Source organism: Solanum pennellii, chromosome 1 (genome assembly GCF_001406875.1).
Source record: "Solanum pennellii chromosome 1, SPENNV200".
Classification (NCBI taxonomy): domain Eukaryota; kingdom Viridiplantae; phylum Streptophyta; class Magnoliopsida; order Solanales; family Solanaceae; genus Solanum; species Solanum pennellii.
This window is the reverse complement of record NC_028637.1, coordinates 46,108,566-46,124,138: the sequence shown is the minus strand read 5'-3', so window position 1 is coordinate 46,124,138 and position 15,573 is coordinate 46,108,566.

The following is a 15,573-nucleotide window of genomic DNA, read 5'->3' as shown; positions in this document are numbered from 1 at the left end:
AAATAGACCCAATCTCCAACTTCGAATTCAAGGTCCCGCTTTCTATTGTTGGTATAAGATTTTTGCCAACTTTTAGCCTTTTTTAGTCTATCTCTTATTTTCCGAACCTTTTCGAGAGCTTCATAAACTAAGTCGGGACTAAGTAAAGCATACTCACCTACCTCATACAACCCAACCGGGGATCTACACCTCCTCCCATATATTGCTACGGAGGGAGCAATAGAGATAGTCGAATTGTAGCTACTGTTGTAGGAGAAAGTCTGATCAAGGTGATAAATTGGTTAAACTTTACCTATCTTGGTTCTATCAAAGGTAGGCGATCATCCCAATTACCCTTTATGTCGACAACACATGCCCTCAACATATATTCAAGAGTTTGAATGGTGCGTCCCGTTTATCCATCCGTCTTGGGATGAAAAGCGGTACTAAGCTTCACCTTTGTACCAATCCCACTTTGGAAAGCCTTTCAAAAATGATAGGTAAATTGAGTGCCTCTATTCGAAATGATGAATAAAGGGTCTCCATGTAGATTCACTATTTCTTTGAGGTACAATTTGGCATAATCTTCCGCTGAATAAGTGACTTTGATGGGAATGAAATGTGCGGACTTAGTTAGCCTATCCACGATGACCAATATCGATTCATGTTGTCTTCAAGTATGAGGCATCCCTACTACAAAGTCCATGTTAATATCCTACCATTTCCATGTATGAATATCTAAATTTTGAGTCAAGCCACTCGGCCTTTGATGTTCTGTTTTGAATTGTTGGCAGTTTGGACACTTATCAAAAAAATCCGCTATGTCCCTTTTCATACCATTCCACCAATAAGATTCTCCTAAATTGCGGTACATCTTTGTGGATTCACGATGGATGGAATACTGGGAGCCATGAGCCTCTTCCATGATCAACCCCCTTAAGCCATCCACATTTTGCACACACAACCTTCCTTGGTGCCTAAGCACTCCATTTTCTCCTTGAGAGAAAGACTCATTAGACTTACTAAGGACCGTTTCCTTCAACTCCATCAATAGAGGATCAAGGTGTTGCTTGAATTTCACCCCAACCACTAAATATGACTCAGAGTTGTGGCGAACCACGAAACCACCCTTTGGAGAGTCTTCTAGTCGAACACCCAATAGAGCCAACCTATGAACCTCTTTCACTAGCTCTTTCTTATCATCAACCACATGAATCACACTACCCATGGATTCTTGACTTAAATCATCCGCCACAACATTAGCTTTTCCGGGATGGTAAAGGACACTCATGTCATAGTCCTTTAAAAGTTCTAACCATCTTATTTAGCGTAGATTCAACTCTTTTTGAGTAAATACATATTGTATACTCTTGTCAGTGCTGAATGCATCAACATGTACCCCATAGAGGTAGTGTCTCCAAATTTTCAATGCAAAAACCACGGCCGCAAGTTCAAGGTCATGAGTTGGATAATTCTTCTCTTGATGGTTGAGTTGCCTAGAGATATACACTATTACTTTGCCATGTTGCATAAGCACACACCCTAGACCCACTCGGGAAGCATCACAATAAAGCACAAACCCTTCGGTTCCCTCCGGTAAAGTCAATACCGGAGCGGAGGTGAGTCTATCCTTCAATAATTGGAAGCTCTTTTCACAAGATTCTGACCATTTGAAAATATACTTATTTTGGGTTAAGGCCGTTAATGGAGATGCCATAGACAAAAATCCCTCAACGAACCTCCTATAGTAATCGCCCAACCCTAGAAAAATTCAAATGTCAGTGGGATTCAAAGGTCTACACCAACTTTTGACTACTTCCATCTTCCTTGGATCGACTTCAACCCCTTCACAAGAGACAATGTGCCCAAGAAACACAACTCATCTCAACCAAAATTCACATTTATTGAACTTAGCAAAAAGTTGGATATCCTTGAGAACTTGCAAAACCATCCTCAAGTGTCTCATATGATCATTCTAACTCCTAGAGTATATCAAAATGTCATAAATGAATATAATCACAAACAAATCAAGATATTTTTCAAAACTCGATTCATAAGGTCCATGAAAGTCGTTGGGGCATTAGTTAGACCAAATGACATAACTAGGAATTCAAAGTGACCATATCTTGTTCGAAATGCCGTTTTCGGAATATCAACCTCCCTTATTCTAAGTTGATGATAACCCGATATCAAGTTTGAAAAGTAACTCACTCCTTGGAATTGATCAAACAAGTCATCAATCCTAGAGAGCGGGTACTTATTCTTTATGGTGACTTAGTTCAATTGACGATAGTCGATACACATTCTCAAATACCCATTCTTCTTTTTCATAAACAATAACGGGGCACCCCATGGAGATATGCTTGGTTGAATAAAACATTTATCTAGCAAATCCTTGAGTTGAGCCTTTAGTTCTTTCAACTCGGTCGGTCCATCCGATTAAAGAGGGATTGAAAGTGGTTGTGTATCCGGTAATAAATCTATGCCGAAGTCAATTTCCCGTTGGGGAGGAATTACGGGTATGTCATCCGGAAAAACCTCCAAAAATTCCTTCACTATGGGTACCGACTCTAAAGGAAGGACCTCAAATTCAAGATCCCTGACTCTTACTATGTGGTAGAGACAACCCTATGCAATCAATTTTGCAAGCTTTTAGACATGAAATGATCTTTCCCCTAGGATTTGAGTTTCCTCCCTTCCACTCAAAAAGGTTCATTTGGAAATTGAAATTTGACTACCCTTGTCCTACAACCAATAGAGGCAAAGCAAGCATGCACCAATCCATTCCCAATATGACATTAAAATCTAGCATATCAAGTTCTATTAAGTCAACTAATGTAACTCTATTGGGCAATGGAATAGGACAACCTTTATATACTCTCTTAACCACTACGAAATCACCCAACAGGGTAGAAACCGAAAAAGGTTCGTCTAATATGTCAGGTAACATTTCAAATTTCATGGCTACAAAAGGGGTCACAAAATATAATGTAGCTCCCGGACCCAACTAAGCATATACATCAAAGGAAAATAATTGAAACATACCGGTAACAACGTCTGGTGAGCTTCTTGATCACTTCGGGGTTGGAGAGAATAAAAGTGATTCTTCTTAGGAGCATCCGTATTTGGGGAACTTGCTTGAGCTTGAGAACTTTCCCTTCTTTGAGCTTTCATCATAGGCAATCTCTCTTCATGTGACTACCCTTTCCACAACGATAGCAATTTCGCGTGCCAACTAGGCACTTATCGTCATGTCTCTTATCACATTTTGCACAAACAGGCTTATCAACTTAAGATCTTCCACGTTTTCCCTCTTGGGTTTTGGGAGTAGGCACCTTACTCTTGTTGACCCTTGGATCACCAGAAGAGACTTGTTTGGAAAGCCTCTTCTGGAACCTTGTCTTGTCTTGAACCTCAAATCTAGTCTTAGAAGGATTCCCATCTTCGGTTCTTACCTACTTCAACTCCCTACTAACTTGCTTTAAGATTTTGCTCCTCAATTTGTTCGGCATGAACCATAAGACGAGAGATGTCCATGCTAGGTATCAACATACCCGACCTACACTCATTCACAACAAGATCGGATATCCCTATAACGAATTTGTTCATATTTTCCCTAGAATCTGCAACCGAAGTCGGAGCATACTTGGATAGTAGAGTGAACTTGAGACTTTACTAATTCACGCTCATACCCACTTGACGAAGGTTGATGAATTCTTGAATTTTCCTCTCCCTTAGTTCCAAGGGAAAGAACCAATCAAGAAAATCCGTTTTGAAATCTCCCCAAGTAATTCGGCCTTCTCTAACCGGCCTCTCATCCTTCCATTGCTCATACCAAACTTGAGCCACATCGTTGAGTTGGTAGGCGGCAAGTTTTGAATTTTCTTGAGAAGATACCCCAATAGCATCTAGAACTTTGAATAGTTCATCAATGAACCCTTGTGGGTTCTCCTCCACATTAGAACCAAAGAAAGTAAGGGGATTCATCCTTGTGAAATCCCTAATCCTTGAAGCGGTAGTGCTAGCATTGGGATTCACTTGCACCCTAGAATCCCTAGAAACTTCGGTAGCCAACACTTGACACAAGATATGAATAGCCGACCTAATCTCAACATTAGACATAGACCCTTATGCAATAGGAACTTGAGGGTTTTGAGGAGCTTGAGCAGGAACCGCCTCATTTAAATTCTCCTCTACGACCCTTCGAGCATTTTCCTCCTTGTATTCATTGCCTATAAGCACAATAAAAGGATAAGAAGAAAAGGAGTAAATAGAGCTAGTACTCTTAGGCATGACTAAGGAATAAGAAGAGAGTGAAAGCTCCTAGGCATCACATAGTCTATCATTCATAAGTGTGGCGCGCCTCACAATTATGAATAAGACCCCACATAGACATGGTTTAGTGAGACATCAACCCTAAGATTATTCAACATCATGCTCTAATACTAAGTTTGTTATGAACCAAAGTACCCCCTAGGCGTAACCGGCGTTGTCATCCTCTAAGAGGACTATGACAAGCCTCTTAGCATTCGTCATCACATATCATAGGTAAAAAACGCGGATAAATTTAAAACTTTGTATATATACGTAGTAAGGTTTACATAGACCTCTCACATAGGAAGCTTACTTAGGCTTCTCTCTTAAGCAACATAATAATACATAAGAATTTAGTCTAAATCTTTGTCTCACATTAACCATCTAAAGAATGAAACACAATAGTTTGGGAATAGCCCTTAGTCTATTACAATATGCCCATATACAATGAAGTCTCAATATGAGAATGGAATAATTGTCACAAAACATAGACAAAACTATTAAGGCTTGATATATGGTTCTATTCTCAGAACTCATGAGGACTCAACAAGTAAAGAACCAAGTCTTCTTCTTCAATGACCACGAATCTCCTCAATGCCCCGAGCCTAAAATGTTTGATGAAAAGGAAGAAATATGGTTACTACAAAACATATGTACTAAGTATGGCTCCTATGCACAAAAACTATCAATGCAAGAGAAAAGGACAATTTAGTCAAAACCATTCTTTCTATTGATTTAACTCAATATGCATAAATGAAAAGCATAATAAGTCAATTCAACATAACAGCAACCCAACATGTAGATAACCCAAAGAATATGTGTGCAATACCAAAGATAGAACCCCATAATCCTATCCATGGCTAAGTATCACATTAAGCAACCCACTTCACATCTACAACATATTTTCACATGCTTATACATTAATACTTACTCATAGCTTATCAACATAACCATAATCACATTCATAATCATAAAAGAACACTACTAGAACCTTTCCTTAGGATCCCACATGTGCAATGAGTAAGAGAAGTCCCATACCCTCTCTCACCCTATAGCCTTCAGGACGACCCTAATAAGAGTTCACGTGCATACTTATTCATTACTTTTACATTAGAGAAAGAAGTGCAATAACCGACATGAGATCATGTGAGCTACACGGAATTCAGTGTTCTACTCTCACACCGAAAAGAGAGTGTTAGCACTTTACTAAGCTATAACCATTCATACATAGCTATCTAGGTGGATCCACTAAGCTAGAGTCCTACGTGGGCACATAGTTAAGGCTCAAGGAGATTGTTGCTAAAAACTTTGACTTACTAATTTGGAGGTTTCCATCTCATGAGACAACACGTAATTAGGAATCCAAACGTAGTAACATGAGGAAACCCGTGTGGGAAGCCGGACTTACTAACGTGGGATCTCCATCTCATTTACATGCCCTTTCGGTACTAAACAAATATTCCCTTTAGTAATCATCATACTCATTATACAAGACCACATAGTCTCCTCTAGACCCCTATGTGAACATCTTATCATAATAGCTCATAGGTATTCATAAGTGAGAACTACCCTTTAACTTTAGAAACCACATACAATTGAGTAAACCTTTCACTTAACACTTTGGTGTAATCATGACAAAATACTTTTAATCATATAATATTCATATCATATAATACATACATAATTCATGTCTAATTCATGTCTTATGGTTAAGGATGAGGAGTTTCTAGCATCCACATCACAACCACATATTAAACATAGGAGCATTACTATCTAAGTAACTCATAATTTAAAATTGAATCCAAGAAGAACCAATCAACATACCTTTTGTCCCTTCTAAGAAACTTCATACTTCCATTACGAAGAATACATGCATAACCAATTGCATAGATAAGGTAAATTTCAAGAAGCAATACATAATTAACAACAATGTAATCAATCTACATGTTCATAATCTTCAAAATTAACCATAACAATTCAAGGTTTTCATGAAATTGGGGGAAAGACATGGGTCTAGGGAAACATCATAGGAAATCATCAATTGAGTGTCAATATATACTTAAAAACGTTAATTCATTATAATTTATCTTAATTGATTCATAATTTTATTTTTCAAACAAGACCTGTGTGTAGAAGAAAAACCTAGATTTGCGGATTTAGAAATCATCTTTTGGAGGGACCTCTTGGGGAAAAGGATACCAAAAGTGAAAAAACCATACCTTATAGATGATAAAGCCACAAAAGTGGGTTGGAAAATTGAAGGCTTGATCTTCCTCTTGGAGCTCTATTGGTCTTGAATAGAGGTTTGGAGGAAGAGAGAATTTGGGAGAGATGAGAGTGATTTTTGATTTCAACTTTTGAAACTTGATGGTGTTAACATTGACACAAAACTGATCCTAATACCTTATATAGTCACCCATTAAATTACCCAAAAGACCCTTACTGAAATGGGTCTTTTTGTGAAGTCAAAATACTTAAAATTCGACCTTAAAGAATCTGGAAAGTCGTTGCGCGTTTCACGATTTTTTTTTGAAATACAGTTGGAGGTAGTGAGACTCATGTAGTCCCCACATTGTGAGGCCAAGTTCGAATCTCCCCGTGATGGCTGTGCATCGCACAACAGCAACCAAAATCCTATTGCACGTAGGCTGCTTTGGCAGCTTGCTCGCCCAAGTTATGGTGGTCTTTGGGGTGTTGTTATTATACGTTTTGACCCTATATACTAAATTCTACCTATTTAAAGTCTTTTTACAAGCTTTGGACTTTATATGACCCTCCGAAACCTTCACCAAATATAAGGACATTAACTAGTTCAATTTAGCTACTTTCCGGACGTTAAGGCCTTTCTTTCATGTTATGGCCTCAATACTTCTCAAACAAGTTATTAACACTTCTTTAGGTCTAAAATAATTATTATTAAGCATGTGCGGCTCTATTTTAGGTCATGGAATTTCCGGGGTGTGTCATGGCAATGACCAAATGTTAAAGAGATTCAAAGAGCTGTGTTTAATTCTTTTAATTGTAGTCCAAGCTATTAGAAATATTTTATGGTGGTGTGGTTGTCTAGGAAATGGTTTGAGGGAACGGTGAGAACAAATATTCATGCTTATGGCTGGCAACGGAATAGGAAGGTGCTGAGTTTAATATTGTTCCATCTCGGTACCGTTACGTCCTAGTATATTACCAGTGTGGTCTGGTTCTGACTAATCCCGATAAGGACCGTTAGGTAGGTTGTCACGGACTTAGAGTATTTTCTAAGACTCTGCGCGGCACTTGACAACTTACTCACGAATCTTTCACGATCTTGCAAGCTCAAGTAAGCCCTTTTATACTAAGATCGCTAAGAGAAGAAAGGAAGACTTAGAGAATTTTTGAAGAAGGCTTTTTACTACTTGGAAGATTTCTTACAACTTTCTTGGATGAGTTACATAAGAGAGACCCTCTATTTATACTACTTCATAGAGGTCTAAAGTGTAAATAAAAATTACTTACAAGTCCTTAAGTTATTTACACTTTGGTCCCTATTCTAGAAAAGTCTACACTTTTGAGTATCTTCTAAAGACTTTCTTGAAAAGTATAAGTTATTATAGAGAATTCTAAGGAATTCTCTAGCCTTCTTGAATAATCTAGAAGGTTGTAGAGTTCTCCCCAACCTCTCCACAACTATAGACCCTTTCGCCTCTATCCGGATGCAAAATTTAACTATGATGTAGAGGGACGTGACACTCTCCCCCACCTTTTGATGCGACGACCGCGTCGCATCATCACTTGATCGACGATTGAGTCTTGTCTTCTCGTATGCGTGACCAATAGTCCATTGACTCTATCAATGCCCTCGCGCAACTCATTCAATTGCTTCTTTATCTCTTCTATCTCGGCCTCACAATCTACCTCCTTCCCAGGAGGCAAGCGCCTCGACAGCTTCCTGGCATCATGGTATTATTATCCTTCCTCGTGCGTGGTGGCGAGGCCCCTTTTGCACCATTGTCTTCTTTCGAACTTGGTGGTGGTTGTGAATGTCGTCCCCTTTTTCTTATTGCTTCTCTCGAGCTGCATGGTCGTTAGTCTCACTTGTTCTTCCGTATTTGGTTCCTTACCTAGGGGAACCATGCATGTTCCTCCTTTCTCCATAACCAGATATCGTTGGAGTTAAGGATCGATCACCGCGTGACACGCCTAGAGGAACTCCTGCCCAAGAATTATATCAAAGAGATCTAAAGGAGCGACAGTGAAGTTGGTTTTACCTTGCCACTCGCCTAGCGTGATGCTTACTCCATGTGTGACTTCACTCACGGGATTCGGTGGTGCATTGACCGTCCTGAGTTGGGCGTTACTTGGATTGTAATGCAGGCCCAACCTTGTCGCTGCCGTCTTGGTCATGATATTGACCTTTGCACCTGTGTCGACCATAGCACGAGCGGGTCTTCCATTGATTGCGATGTAGACATACTGCGCGCCGCATACTCTCAGCTTCTCTAGTTGCTTGGTGATAGATCCACATAGTCCTATTAAGCCCAACTGCGTCGTCTCCGCGCCTTGTTCTTGCTCATGTGCTTCCTTCTCTTTGTGCTCTCGCAGGATAGAGCCAAGGCTCTTCAGTTCAGGAACCTTGCATAGCCATGCAGCCCACCGCATATGTAGCAACCACCTCTTTTGGAAACCTCTGTATTTCTCTCCGTGTTGCCATGACATCCAGAGTTCTTTCCATCGGACTTATAGGTATCATGCTTCATAGGATGTGGCCGCTGCTCCTCGCCTTTGCCACGATCTCCCCCACTATGGTCATGACTAACTCTCACTTCGTCTCCTCCGGCTTTGTTAGGCTTTTCATTCCTGAAGTCTGTCAAAACTTTGGCCTGCGTGATGGCTTCATCAATAGTCCTTAGTTGTCGGCGTTCCAACTCCGTCCTGGCCCAACTTTGCAGCCCATCCATGAAGTGGAACAACATATCTTCATTTGTGAGGTTGGGAATCTAAAGCGTGAGGGTGGTGAACTCCTGTACATATGCGCGTATGCTTCCCGTATGCTTCAGTTCCCTAAATTTGCGCTTCACCTCATAGATAACGTTGTTACGAAAGAAGGCTTCCTTGAACTCCTCGCGGAATCGCTCCCACGTGTTGATGGTGCACGTCCACTTCCCAATATCGGATTCTTTGCGCCTCCACCATAGCATAACCATCTCAAACTAGTAAAACACGGAAGTGTTGATCTTATTCTCGTCGCTTCTCACCCGACTACACTTGAAGTAATTCTCCAAGTGACATAGAAATTTTTCCACATCTTGAGCGTCACGGACGCCCTTGAATTTAGGTGGCTTGGGAGCCTGACCCTGGCCTCCCTATCACGGTTAGGTGATGCAGATCCTCCAACCTCCGCGCCTTCCTTAAGTGTTTTCACTTCAACCTTCAACGTCTCAATCATGATAAGCGCATCCATAAGCCGGCACTCTAAGGAAGTGATGGCCTCCTTCTTCTCGAACTCGGCCCACTGGCGACCCTCTAACTCCTTATGGATGTTCTTGGTCTCCTCAAGGGTAAAGTCGTCAAGGGTCAAGAACTTGTCGTCTGCCACATTCATGTGCCGGCTTAATATCTCCACGGCCTGCCTTGCCACTTCCACCGTTGCGACCCATTCTTCTCTAGTGGTGACATCTATGGCGTCTTCGCCCATTTCTTCGTCACTTGCTTCGGTATTCGATGGTGGATGAGATCTTAGTGCCTTGCTTGGTGTGGGATCGGGCAGCACCTCCTCATTACCCTTTTGATGTTTCTTCCCCTTTCAGTTCTTCTTTCCACGATCCATACGGATGTTGGTGGTGCTAGCGATGTTTACGTCTCCTTCGGTAGCCATTCCCTTAGTATCAAAATTGCTCTGATACCACGTTGTCACGGACATAGACTATTTGTTAAGACTTTGTGCAGTACTTGACAACTTACTCACGAGTCTTTCATGATCTTCTAAGCTCAAGTAAGCCCTTTTATACTAAGATCGCTAAGAGAATGAAAGGAAGACTTAGAGAATTTTGGAAGAAGGTTTTTTACTGCTTGGAAGATTTTTTACAACTTTCTATTTACAAAAAAGAGCCCCTCTATTTATACTACTTCCTAGGGGGCTAAAGTGTAAATAAAAATTACTTACAAGTTCTTAAGTTATTTACACTTTGGTCCCTATTTTAGAAAAGTCTGCACTTTCTAGGATCTTCCAAAGACTTTCTTTGAAAAGTCTAACTTATTCTAGAGAACTCTAAGGAATTCTCTAGCCTTCTTGAATAATCTAGAAGGTTCTAGAGTTTTTCGCAAACCTCTCCATTACTCTAGACCCTTCCACCTCTATTCGGACGCAAAATTTAACTATGATGTGGCGGGACATGACATAGGGGGTCAGGGATAGGTAACGGGACGGAAATAAAAAATTACCGATTATTCCCGATCCGATAAATACCGGTTCTGATCCGGTCTGGTAAATACCGGTTCTCATCTCCGTCCGGTCCAGTAATTTATTTTCTTAAAAAAAACGTGATAGCCGTTGAGAGCCGTTGGGTAACGAGTTGTGGGACTCACCAATGACTCTTTCACCCACTTTACTCAACCTTAAACCCCCCTACACCCTTAACTTTTTTTTAATACCCCAAACTTTTAAAAACTACATTTTCATCCTTTTTCTTACCTATAAATACCCCAAAACATTCATTCTTTTCAATCAAAAAAAATCATCTTCTATTCTCTCAAACTCTCTAATATCATATTCTTGTTGAAATTACGAATTTGATCTTCGGTAATTGGATTTGGAGCTTCAAAATTTGACATTCAACTTTCAATTTTCGACTTTTGGTCATACACGTCTACTTTTTTAAGTAGACGTTCGATATATTCGTTCCAACTTTCATCTCATTTTTTCCATTTAGTTATTTATTTGTTTGCAATAATTATTTATTTATTTTGTGAGTAATTATTTGTATGCAATACATTTTCCTACTATATATATAATTTACTCAATTTTCATATTTGAATATAAATTCCGGTACAAGTGTTGTTGAAAAATGTAAAAAAAAGCATAGTTGAGTCGGTTCAACTTTAAATCCACCACTAATAAAAAAACCATAGTTTTTCTAAATCTAAAACTAAAAAATCTAGTGTATTACGAATGAATAGGAATGATTATACGCATGTTAATGATACTGTTTTTTATATTGATAGTAATTGTGGATTAGATCCTTATCATGAACATTTACAAAGAAGGTTTGGTAATTTTGATGAGGAATTGCCTGAAGATGATGAGTATGATAATGTTAATGATTATATTGATACGCCTAATTTTGATGATGATGATGAAACTGAGCCACCTATGGCTACTAGTACTCCCAGTGCATCTCCCAGTCCCGCTCCTAGTCCCACTCCCTTTCGTTGTCCTGCTCCCCTTCCCCCGTACATCCTAGGCCTAAGGTAGAACATGCTAAAAAATCAATTGTGTGGCAATTAATGACACAAAATGAAGATAAAACACAAGCTATTTATAACAAATGTAAACATAGATTGAAAAAAAATGTACGAAAACAAGGTGGGCCTGGACATTTGAGTAATCGCTTAATATAATGTTGTAAAAATAAATTTTTCCATGGTAAAGCGGTAGTCAAAGCTAAAGAAAATGGTAACCCCCCCCCCTTCCTGAAACTGTAGAAGTAGGCGGCTCTAATATGATTCAAACACAATTAAATCTTTCTAACGTTTCTAGCTCTAGTTTACCATGATCATATAGTATAGAAAAAGATCTTGAAGAATTAGCTAAAATGATTGTTGTTATGGGTTTGCCATTTAGTTTTGCTGAAAAATCCAAATTTATCATTATATTCAAATTGTGTATAATTCACATTTTAAAGGTTTTGCTAGAAATACAATTAAAAAGGTTGTATTTGATTATAAAGCTAAACATTTTCAATATCTTCGTTGTTTATTTGATTGTAATAATTGTAAAATAGCTATTACTTCTGATATTGATCGTAGTGTTAACGGTAATGATTATTTCACTGTTACCGCACATTGGATTGATGAAAATTGGAGTATGCAAAAAAAAATATTAAATTATAAATGTTGTGAAATGAAAAAACCGGTAGTTATATAGCTCAAACAATTTTAGATATTTTACATAACTATGGGATTTGTGATAAAAAAAAAAGTAGTGTCACCTTAGATAATGCTTCAAAGAATTTAACATGCTAAAATCTTCTCTTTGCCCTGTTTATGATGATGATTTTCGTATTAGGTGTGATGCACACATAAAATTTGATTGTTCGAGATGGTATAAAAATGTATGATAATGGTTGCACGAAAGTTGAAAGTGCATGTTGTTTTATATTTAAATGTCAAGTTAAATCTAGACGTAGAGAATTTCAAAATCATTGTTGTGGATATAATCTTCCACCTAGAAAAATTCCAAAATCAGTGTCTACTAGATGAAATTCTTTATATGAAATGCTTGAAGTCGCTTATGAATATAGAAAACCTTTACAAATGATTTGGAATGATCATAATTCAAATAAGACATATAGACTTGATGATAGTAATTGGAATGGCATAAAAGAACTCATAGATTTCTTGAAAAAAATTATTTAATTATAAAAAATTATCTGCACTTTATTATCCAACCATTCGCTTTGTTTTACCTATATTGGTGCGATTTCTACTAAATTTTATAAAATTTAAAAATAAATCAAAATTTGTACAATCTATGAGTGAAAAATTTTAAAAATATTTTATTCCTATTCCTCAAATTTATTTAACCGCTTTTTTGTTAAACCCGCATTATAAAAATGTAGGTGCATCTAGAATGGTTAAAAAAATATATTTAATTGAGTATTGATAGTGAAAATGATGGAACACCTAGTAGTCAAGATGTTAAAGATAGTATAAAAATTGAAGATAGAAAATTGTATGACTGATATAATTCTAATTTAAATGTATCAAGTAATGAAGAACCTCAAAGTTCTAGGAGTAGACTTAATGAAGATGATATTGATAGTTATTTAGATTCTTTCTTATCTTGAACTTTCTCACAATAATAGAAATGATTTTGATGCATATTTTAATCAAAATACAGAACCTACTGGTGATATTCTATAATGGTGGAGCAATTACGGCAAAGAATTTCCAAAACTTCAACTAGTGGCTCGAGATGTGTTAGTTATTCAAGCATTTTCAGTAGCTTTGGAAGGTATATTTAGTGCAGCAAGGTTTCAAATTGTAGAGCATAGGCATTCATTAGCAGCAAATAGCTTGGAGATATCGATATTATTTAAAGATTGGATTAATGCCGAGAGAAGAAATTTAGGTCGTGAATCACTACCGACCAAATTTGAAAATGATGTTGATGAAATAATGTAAGATTATAGTGATGACGGCATCGAAGCAATGAAAAATTTATCTATTCAACCAATTTCCGATCATGTTACTAGAGAAATGTTACATGATTTAAGAAAAGATCTATATGGTAACACGAACTATTACATTTAAATATCTAAATGTGTATTAGTATTAGTATAATAATTCGAGGTTTAATTCAAACAGAACCCTTCCTAGAATGTGGCTGTGTAGATTAGATCTTTTAATACTCTACTAATATTTTTGTAGATCAAATTATACTTTTTAATTAATATTAATAAAAGTATAGGCTATTCACCTTAAAAAATTTATTATTCTCTTAAATTTAATTTTTATTATTGTGAAATTTATACTTTTATAGTTTTAATGTTTGAAATTTGAACTTGTATAACCTCAAAGTTTTAATTTTAAATTTACAAACTTTTAAAGTTTGAAAATTAAAATCAACTTTTTATAATTATGGTTTGAATTTAAATTTTCAAAATTTTAAAGTTAAAAATTTAAACTTTTATACTTTAAACTTTAAAGTTTAAAAGTTTGAAGTTTCTAAAATTCAAACTTTCAAACTATAAATATATAATTTTAAATTTTAAATTCAAAATTTCAAACTATGAATATAAATTTTAAATTTAAATTTATATTTTCAAACTATAAATATAAATTTTTAAATTTAAATTCAAACTTTCAAACTAGAAATATTATATATTAAATTTAAATTCAAACTAAAATATAAATTCGAACATTCAAACTATAACTATAAATTTTAAATTGCACACTTTAAAAGTTTGATAAGTACAAAAATTTGAACTTTAAAAGTAGTAAAAAAATTTAACTTTAAAAAAATAAAAGTTTTAATAATTAATTGTTTTTAATCATTTAAAAAAAAACTAGTCGTTTCTCCCACTAAGCCGATCCGGTACCGATTCGCTAGCGGATCGGGACGGGTGCTTCTTCAAGTATCCGGAACTATCGGTACCGGTCTGGTCCGATTTCGGTACGGTTTTGGTTTGTGGTTCCTGATTTCATGCCGATTCTGGTACCGTCGACAATCATATTCATGCTTACCGATTTTTCCTACATGTTTGAGACACTTAATGTTAGTTCTAGCTAGTATCATGGTGAACAAGGATAGTCATAAGTTTATGTATTATATTTTGGTCTTTGTGTTTGCATTATGGGATTTTCCACATGAAAAAGATAATTTCGGCTGAAGACACTCATTTACATGGTAAATACAAGGATGTGTTGTTGAGATTACTGTAGGAGATACGGAGAATCATGTTTATCCAATTGCATTTTGTGTCGTGGACAAAGAGAATGATGCATCTTGGACATTCTTCTTTGAGAAATTGAAGAAAATTGTGGTTGATGAACCAGATTTTTGTTTTATCTCCAATAGACACAATTGCATTGCCAACGATATTATGAATTATAATCATGTTCATCATGGATATTGTATGAGACACCTTAGTGAAAATCTCTGCGTAAATTATCATTATGGAGATTACCTTTATCTTTACTACAATGCGGAAAATGCTTATCTTTGGAGGAGTTTGACAATCATTTTATAGAATTCAAGAGCAAATGCCCCGTTGCAGCCGTCGTCCTTGAGCATGATATTGATTTTGAGAAGTGGAGGAGGGCACATTTTCTTGGCAATAGATATGATGTGATGACCACAAATATCGCCGAGTCACTCAATTCTTTATTGATAGACAAAAGAGAGTATCCCATGGCAGACATATTTGATTTGATTTCTAAGAGTTTTTGAGAATTTTTTAAGGAGATGCATGCATATATACTTAAATCAATGGATAATCAAATAGTGCCGTCTTCCAAAAAAATTGCAAGAAAAAAATGATCGAGGAAAACTCCTTATATGTGGAGAATGTAACCGGGACGACA